Raw genomic sequence first — 8,024 nt, forward strand, 5'->3', positions numbered from 1 at the left:
CAGGGGGGGTTGCAGTGACGTGCCCATGAGCTCCGCCGGCAACCAGCTGTGCCTGAGTGACCGAGCCCCAGGCCCAGAGGCCGAGGGCACCCCACCCCCGAAGTGGCCCGAGCGAGCCCCAGGCTCCAGGCCCCGATAAGCAGCCACCAAGGAGTGAGCCGGTGTGTACCTGGACACCCATCCCCGGACACAAAGAACCACCAACGCACCGATGTCTGAGGGCGTCTGCCACTGGCAGGGGAAGTGGTGGGGGGAGATAGGCCTCCATACCTTAGAGGGCCTGAAATGTCCCCAGAGAGGTGGCGTCTGATACCCAACCTGACATATAGACACAGACATACAGGCACACACAGATACAAACATCCATTCCCACCCACATGCTCTCATATGCAATTACTCAACACTCAACCAACGTGGAGACAGACATAGAGAGACGCTGTACACACAATCACACTCCCCAAGCGTACTCTAAGAACCGGGTCTAGGTACCTTTGCCCCTAGAGAGGGAAACTGCACCCAGACCCAGGTGGTGTTACCCTTTTTCCCTGCGGTGAGGAGAAGCAGACCGCCCCGACTCCGCAGCAGCAGGGAGGCCCCACACTCCAGACCCCAGTCGGACGGCCAACTCCTCCTCCTAGCCCCCCCGCTCCAGCAGGTCGCAGAGAACGGGGGTGTGAGAAGACTCCAAACCTCCCTCCGCCCGCTCATATGTAGTGTTGATGCATGTGTGTTCTAAGGTGCATTTAAAACCCAGGAGGGCATGCAGCTACCTGCCAGAGAGCAGCAGGTAAGCGCATAGCCCCTCCTGATAGCCCTCAGTGTCTACGTATATTTAAAATTGAGAGGTGGGCAACAACGCCAGGGGTGAGGTGTACACCCTGATGGTCTTTTTTCTCTTAAACCAAGTTAATTAGAGAATGTATTGATTTATGGTATGGAGGTTGTTTCCTGCATATCTAAAAGATGGATGTACCAACAACATAAATGCGTAACTAGATTAATATTCTCACAACATGAGCAATATAAGTAAGCAGATACAACACTCTCCTCTGTAATGTTTCCAGTAAGGATATAAAATATGGGATTGCGATTTACAGATGCTGGTCAAGAGTGTGTATTTGCATTATAGTGCACATTTAAAAATAAAATTAAGTAAAAATTGTTCAAGTTTTAAATTGCAATTTTCAATTTTTCTCACCAGACTTATATATAACAACAAAGCATACATTAAAATATTAATCATAGTATTCATTACTGCCAAAACACACAGAGAAGTCTATATAAACAGTAACTGATGATAAACATGCTGGATTCTCTATGAGTCATGATAAATACAAGGGAAAGTAAATAAAAGGGAAAACAAAGGCCCTGATGCTCCAGAGGAGACATGCAAATTAAACAGGCAAATAAATAAATTTTTTAGTTCAGTTCAATGCTAATGTATATATTTTTATTTAAATCACAGCAACAGTCATCTAATGGCACTTTATATTGTAAAGGAAAGACCTTACAATGAGTTGTAGATGAAGGGAAATTGTCTTAGCATGGTGGGAGGGTAGAATGGAAATCAGATGGGTTGGCAAAATCAAAGCCACTTCAGGTGTTACACTCTGGAGTATGTATTATATATGGTTAAAATACATCAAATGTAGGAAGTATACACAGTAAAGACAGACAAGAAAGTATACTATTCTTTCATATGAACATAGTCTGTAACTTTGTTATTACCATATTTTCGGGCTATAAGGCACACCCAAAATCCTTTAATTTTCTCAAAAATCGTCAGTGTGCCTTATAATCTGGTGCACCTTATAAGGCGCATTGAGCAAAGCAGAAAACAGACCCATTCATCGACAGAGCGCCTTATAATAATAATAATACTAATGGATTGCATTTATATAGCGCTTTACAATGCCACTATTCATTCACTCTCACATTCACACACTGGTGGAGGCAGCTACAGTTGTAGCCACAGCTGCCCTGGGGCAGACTGACAGAAGCGAGGCTGCCATATCGCGCCGTCGGCCCCTCTGGGCCGCTGAGTGCGCTTCATGGTCCGAAAAGTACAGTAGCTTTAGACCAAAGAATTCAACATTTCAGTTACATAAAAAATTTGAATTTTCATGTTATGTACTGTATAGCCTATAAAATAAATAAGCATGTAGTCCTCTGTGTCCCTCTGTTCCTGTCTTGTTATTGTCTAATCCGTATGTGTGTTTCCCGGTTCAGTTCAGTCAGCTTATTTTCTGTCCGGAAAAATGAGGAAACATGAGAACTGTATGGAATCAATCTCCACATGTTCGTTCATTTTACTTAAATCGCTTTGGAAAACACTATTTAATGTCATTAAAGTGATGGTTAAAGTTAGGGATAAGGCTATGGTTAGGGCTGGAATACATGGCTGGGATGTATATTACTGTGGGACCGTCATTCTACTGTATTTCACCCATAACTCGGCACATACCATAAGAACACGGAAGGTCACCTTTTGCGTTCCTCCCTATTATTAAGCGCTTTACAATTCCACTATTCATTCACTCTCACATTCACACACTGGTGGAGGCAGCTACAGTTGTAGCCACAGCTGCCCTGGGGCAGACTGACAGAAGCGAGGCTGCCATATCACGCCATCGGCCCCTCTGGCCATCACCAGTAGGCGGTAGGTGAAGTGTCTTGCCCAAGGACACAACGACCGAGACTGTCCGAGCCGGGGCTCGAACCGGCAACTTTCCAATTACAAGACAAACTGCTAACTCCTTGAGCCACGATCACAAGAATACAAAAATAACCTAAACTGGAAAAGTACTAAGAAACCTGAAAGCCTTAAAGAAACGAGAGGAGGGGAGCAGAGACTCGGACAAAGGGACAAGGGAAGTCTGAAACAATTTTTACACAGTGGGATGACAAGGAAAGCAGAAACACATGGGAGCACAGCAGCAACAAATTAAGTATAATGAGACAGGAGAAGCAATGCAATGAATTACATTTATTTGTGTTACTGTAATTGAGTATTATTTTTGTGTATTTGTACATTTTAAAGTAGTTTTTAAAATCTGTAATTGTACTTTTCCTTAAGTATGTTTTTGAAAAAGTATTGTAATTCACTACATTTTCGATCACACCTGTTACTGAGTGAAAAAACAGTGCTTTGGACTCAGAAATACTGCAGTGAATAATGGGTAGAAGAACAAACTGGCGCTAAGGTCAGAATAAAGATGGAGATGGAGGCCGAGGCCGCCTCAAAAGGGAAAGGACTCAAATGCTGGGCGCCGAACAGCACGTAAGTAGTTTCAGTGACAATGTTTATTTTCTCAGTAAGTGTTCACAATCAGGAAACTGGAATGTGAGTTTAACAAGTGCTAAATGCCACAATTAAACCAAAGGGGTTTTAAGCAGCCTGGGCTAAGTAAGCAATCTGGTCGTTGGTCAGTGGAAACAGCTGTTCCGGGGATTGGGCTGGAGGGAGAGTCAAACTGGGTCCGGGGCAAGGGTCAGAGTCACTGTAAATAGAGTACAGACTTTCAGGTATGGTTCGGGAGAAATACGGGCAAGCTATTCGTTCTGAATTTTCCTTAGTGCTGCGTACTTGCCGTGGGTGGTCTGTAGTGGCATGAAGGGGTGAGTGGTCCGGGTGAGTGGTCCAAAATTCCTGGCGTTGAGGCAGGGAGGCAGGCAGGTGAGTCGGGTGAACAGCCCGTGGGACTGTCAGGAGGTCCAGCGTCCGGATTGGAGCTCTTCGGCGGAGATTTGTGTCTGGCAACTCAGTGCGTGGCTATGAAAGAAAACATGATGAGACAAGGTAGTTTTCAAGGAGTGTGCGAAATCACAGTGGTGGCCTGCACTAACCAGGGTTAGCTGAGAATCTGGCGAAGAGAGGTTGAGTGTGCTGGCCTTATGAGTCCCCGGCTTCATTACCCACAGGTGCGAGCAATCAGCAGAACACAGAGGCCCCTCCCAGGGGTGGAGATGCCGGCTCGGAGGGAGACACACTAGCACACACTCGGACCATGACACCCCGTTGAATTCTGCTGACATTGAACTCAAAGAAAACGTTGTGAACCCCTGGCCTTATTTAAGGAACCATTTCGGCTTCAAGCTTATTATGCAGTGTTAGATGTCTTTGCTCAGAGAGACAGAGTTAGCAGCTTTTAAAATTTCAACATCAGACCTGCGCAAGCATGTAGAGGTAAGTTAAATGGTAACTGGACTGGTTCTTATATTGTGCTTTTCTACTCTGTATGGGATCCCATTTGGGATCGAACCATTGACCTTCTGGTGAGTGGCTGACCTGCTCTGCCACCTGAGCAAATGAAACTTGTACCACTGTGGTAGCAAAAAGGTTGTGCTCAAGTTAATCACATTAAGTTAAGACATCAGTGAATGACATGGCTAACGTTGGTTGGTACTAGCAACTTGCTGTTTAACGGGCACGTCCACACAACTTAAATTCCCCACAGGTGTGTCCCAATGGTGGACGAGCCGCGTGAGGCACCTCAGCAGCTGCAGGTGGTAGACGAGGCACGCAGCGGTCCGCGCCAGCCGGAGGAGGGGAGCAGCTGGGTGAAGGGCTGCCCCTGCCAGGAGTGGTGAAGGAGCTGCTTCGGCCGGAGTGGCGGACGAGGCACAGAAGGGTCTACACCTGCCGGAGGTAGAGGAGCCACTGTGGGAAGGGCTGCTCCAGCTGGGAGCGGTAGAGGACCCGCTCCAGCCAGAGAGGGAGGAGGTGCACGAGGGTCCTGTGCAGCCGGTAGCAGTGGAGCAGCTGCTCCAGCCGGAGGCGATGAAGGAGCCGCGCAGGGAGACGGAGGTCGCCATGTCAGGGGGACTTGCGCGACCTGAGGCTGAGAGCGAGACAAAAGCTTTCCTGGAAAAACGGATGCCAGACCAGCTGCCAGTGAGCAGGTGCTCACGGCTGTGCCTGCAGGGTCGTGCCGTTTTGCCAGGTGGTCGACCGCCGTACCAGCGTCGTCACTGGAGGTGTAGCCGGCCTCTGGACCAGCGTTGCCATCACTTCTGGAAACTTGGGCAGCTTCCGCAAGAGACAGTGCCCTGTTGTCGGGTCGGAGGCCGGTGGGGGGAGGGGGGGGGAGTAGGAAAGCCGGATGGCTCCCCGGCCTCAGTTGGGCGATTGGGGTGTGTGGCGGAGCATGGTCTGCAAAGCTGTGCCAACGCACCAGCATGGCATGTGCAGATCGCGCCAGAATTACAATCTGTGGTCCCGCCGTGCCTTATTCACGCCGCAGTGCCTAACATGAAACGTGGAACACGGGGGAGGTGCAGTACACGACTAATAAAATAACTAACAGAACTAGAAATAAAAATGTTTAAACTAGGAAGAGCAAGGAAAATGAACCATGAATGACACTACATCAAAGAATAGAATTTAAACCACAACACAAAACACTGCGTCACAGACCCAGGACCATGACATCCTCACTAAACTTACTTTCAGCAACAGAAATTCCTTAACCAAAGTTGCACAATATTATTTATGTCATGTATTATTTCTAACTTACAAATCTATCAATAATACTATGAATTTTTGTCTTTTCTTTGGCTCTGGCGGAGGCAGACACATATTTTTTCTCTCCCTTATCTTTCCTGCTTGGCTTCTTAGGTCCTTGTCTAGTCTCCTCTCACTCTAACTCTCCAAGAGTCTGTCAGTCTTGTTCTCCAAAACCTAAAGAATTATGGATTTGATCAACTGGTCCCTTAACAAAATTGACACCTTATTGAGAAGCCTGGGCTCGGGAGAGCCCGATTGTCCTGCAGACATGTTTGCTGCCAGATACTCAATGGTCATGTGCCTGGCGACACTCTTGATGGAGGACATTGAACGACATCTACCTACTCAGAACCATGATAACAGAGTTCTGGCTGATCGGAGCTGGCTCGGACTCGGCTTATCGAAGAACAAAGGAAGCGGCTACAGCTGTTCAAAACCCCACAAGTCTGGTCGACATAATTGACGATGGGCAGGGCTGTGAGTACTCAGACTGTGTTTATTGAACGCAATATGAATAAGATCTTGGAGAAGCTCACAGTTGATAGACCTAGTGGCCAGTGACGGACATTAGAACAACTGTGAACAGCTGTTCACAAACAACAACCCAAACAACAATCTCCTTCACTCATGTGGCTCCGGAACAACAAATTCTTCTCCCTGATAACGGGACTGTGTTTTGACTCTCTGCCTACATCCTTCAAGGCCACCTGCGTCAGCTAGAGGACTGTTTACTTTCCCCTAACCGGGTGAAAGGACACGCTCTCAGTTGAACACAGGATACACATACACATGCACACACACACATGTACACAGACACAGATATACACTCACTGGTCCTGCAGGACCAGATGCTCCTTGCTACACTGGCTCACTCTCACCCCATACCCATCCCTGTTGCTTGTCATGTGTTTCTATGGTGTGAAGATTCATGTTCTTTTTATGCTGAGGAGTTTTTGTTTTCTGGTCTCATCCCCTACCAGGAGCTCAGTCTGAGTAGAATTCTCTTTTTTCTTCTCCACTCCCCTTATGTTGTTTGTACATTTCATTATTTTTCTTCAAAGCTACCTATCCCGACCATCCTCCCCAATGTGATATTTGTGTAATGTATGTATGGGGTCCAATTTCGCTGCAGGCAACTGCAAGTGACAAATAAAGGCTTCATCATCGTTATATTACTATAAATATATTTCTCACAGTGGATTTGTAATAACTTATTTTCAGGCTATTGCATAATAAGGTGGAATTATTCATTCAATATAATTAAACAGAAAACAAACCAAGCACAGAATGAACCACTGCTGATTCATTCTGATGTTTCAGGCTTGTTGCACAGAAAGAATACACCAGCAGATGGTATAAGCAGACTGTCAGAAGGAAAAAAACTGACCATGTTCAGTATTACCTTTAGTGTATTTCAAGCTTTTTACACTGACATTCTATATTTTAAGAGATTCAAATAATAAAAATCCATAGAGCATGATGGGTTACTACTGTAAATCTTGTGAATTTTGTTTGTCATTGTTTATTTCCTTTTTATGTAGGTTAGATGGACTTAAATTACTGACTGAAATTATTACTGCCTGAGAGACAACCCTCAGAAAATACTAAAAGCTTCATATAACTGAAAAAAACACATGGACATTTATTTTTAGGGACATTCTGCTCAAGGGCGTAGATTTGGCATGGACGGAAGGGACGTGTCCCCACCAATAATTTGATCTCTTCGAGTAAAGAAAATCAAACCCGATAGAAAGAAAAGAAAAAAAAACGATCTGTCAGCGTCTCATTCACCCAGCGGTGCAGAAAGAGTTAAATTACGTCCTCTACTGGAGTCCTACCTCATGTGACAAATATGGCCAATGTGATTGGCTGAGCCTTTCAGGGAACTCTGTTTAGTTTTAGCAGCGGCAAGCCTGCGCTGCGAGGAGGAGAGGAGGACGGCAGCAAAGAGGAAGAACCTGGATGTAAGTATTTTTCAAAGAAACCTGTAAGTCACTTAAAGCCAAATTAACTCGTAAAATGTGTCCATCATAATAACGTTACAGGCTATGCTAGGCTTTGGCCCACATCAGTCTAAAATTGTATGTAACCACGAATAACGTGTTTTGGAAACTAACTGCCCAACATGCAGCACTATTAGTTATCTCAGTCTCAGAGCAGCATTTCTAATTTTGATTGAAACTGTCAGAGAAAATTATGAAAACATTAAAATTATATGTCTAACATGAAAATGTTGGTGACACAATAATTACATCCTAATGGTACTGACATATTCATAGGGTTAATTTTTGAGACAAAATGTCATGAGGTAGTCATAATTTTGCAAATATCCACCTTGTAGTGCAGTTTGCACAAATTGTTTTAAAAATGCACTCACCCTACAAACATTACTGATGAGTCAAGATCTGCACAAAGTGACAGAAACACTGAAGCAGCTCCACATTTTATTCTTATTGTCGTGTATGTCCTATTTGTCAGGTGACAGAAGAACCAACACAAAGCTCAGAGAGCAATGGTG

This window comes from Neolamprologus multifasciatus, chromosome 19 (assembly GCF_963576455.1).
Source record: "Neolamprologus multifasciatus chromosome 19, fNeoMul1.2, whole genome shotgun sequence".
Lineage (NCBI taxonomy): Eukaryota > Metazoa > Chordata > Actinopteri > Cichliformes > Cichlidae > Neolamprologus > Neolamprologus multifasciatus.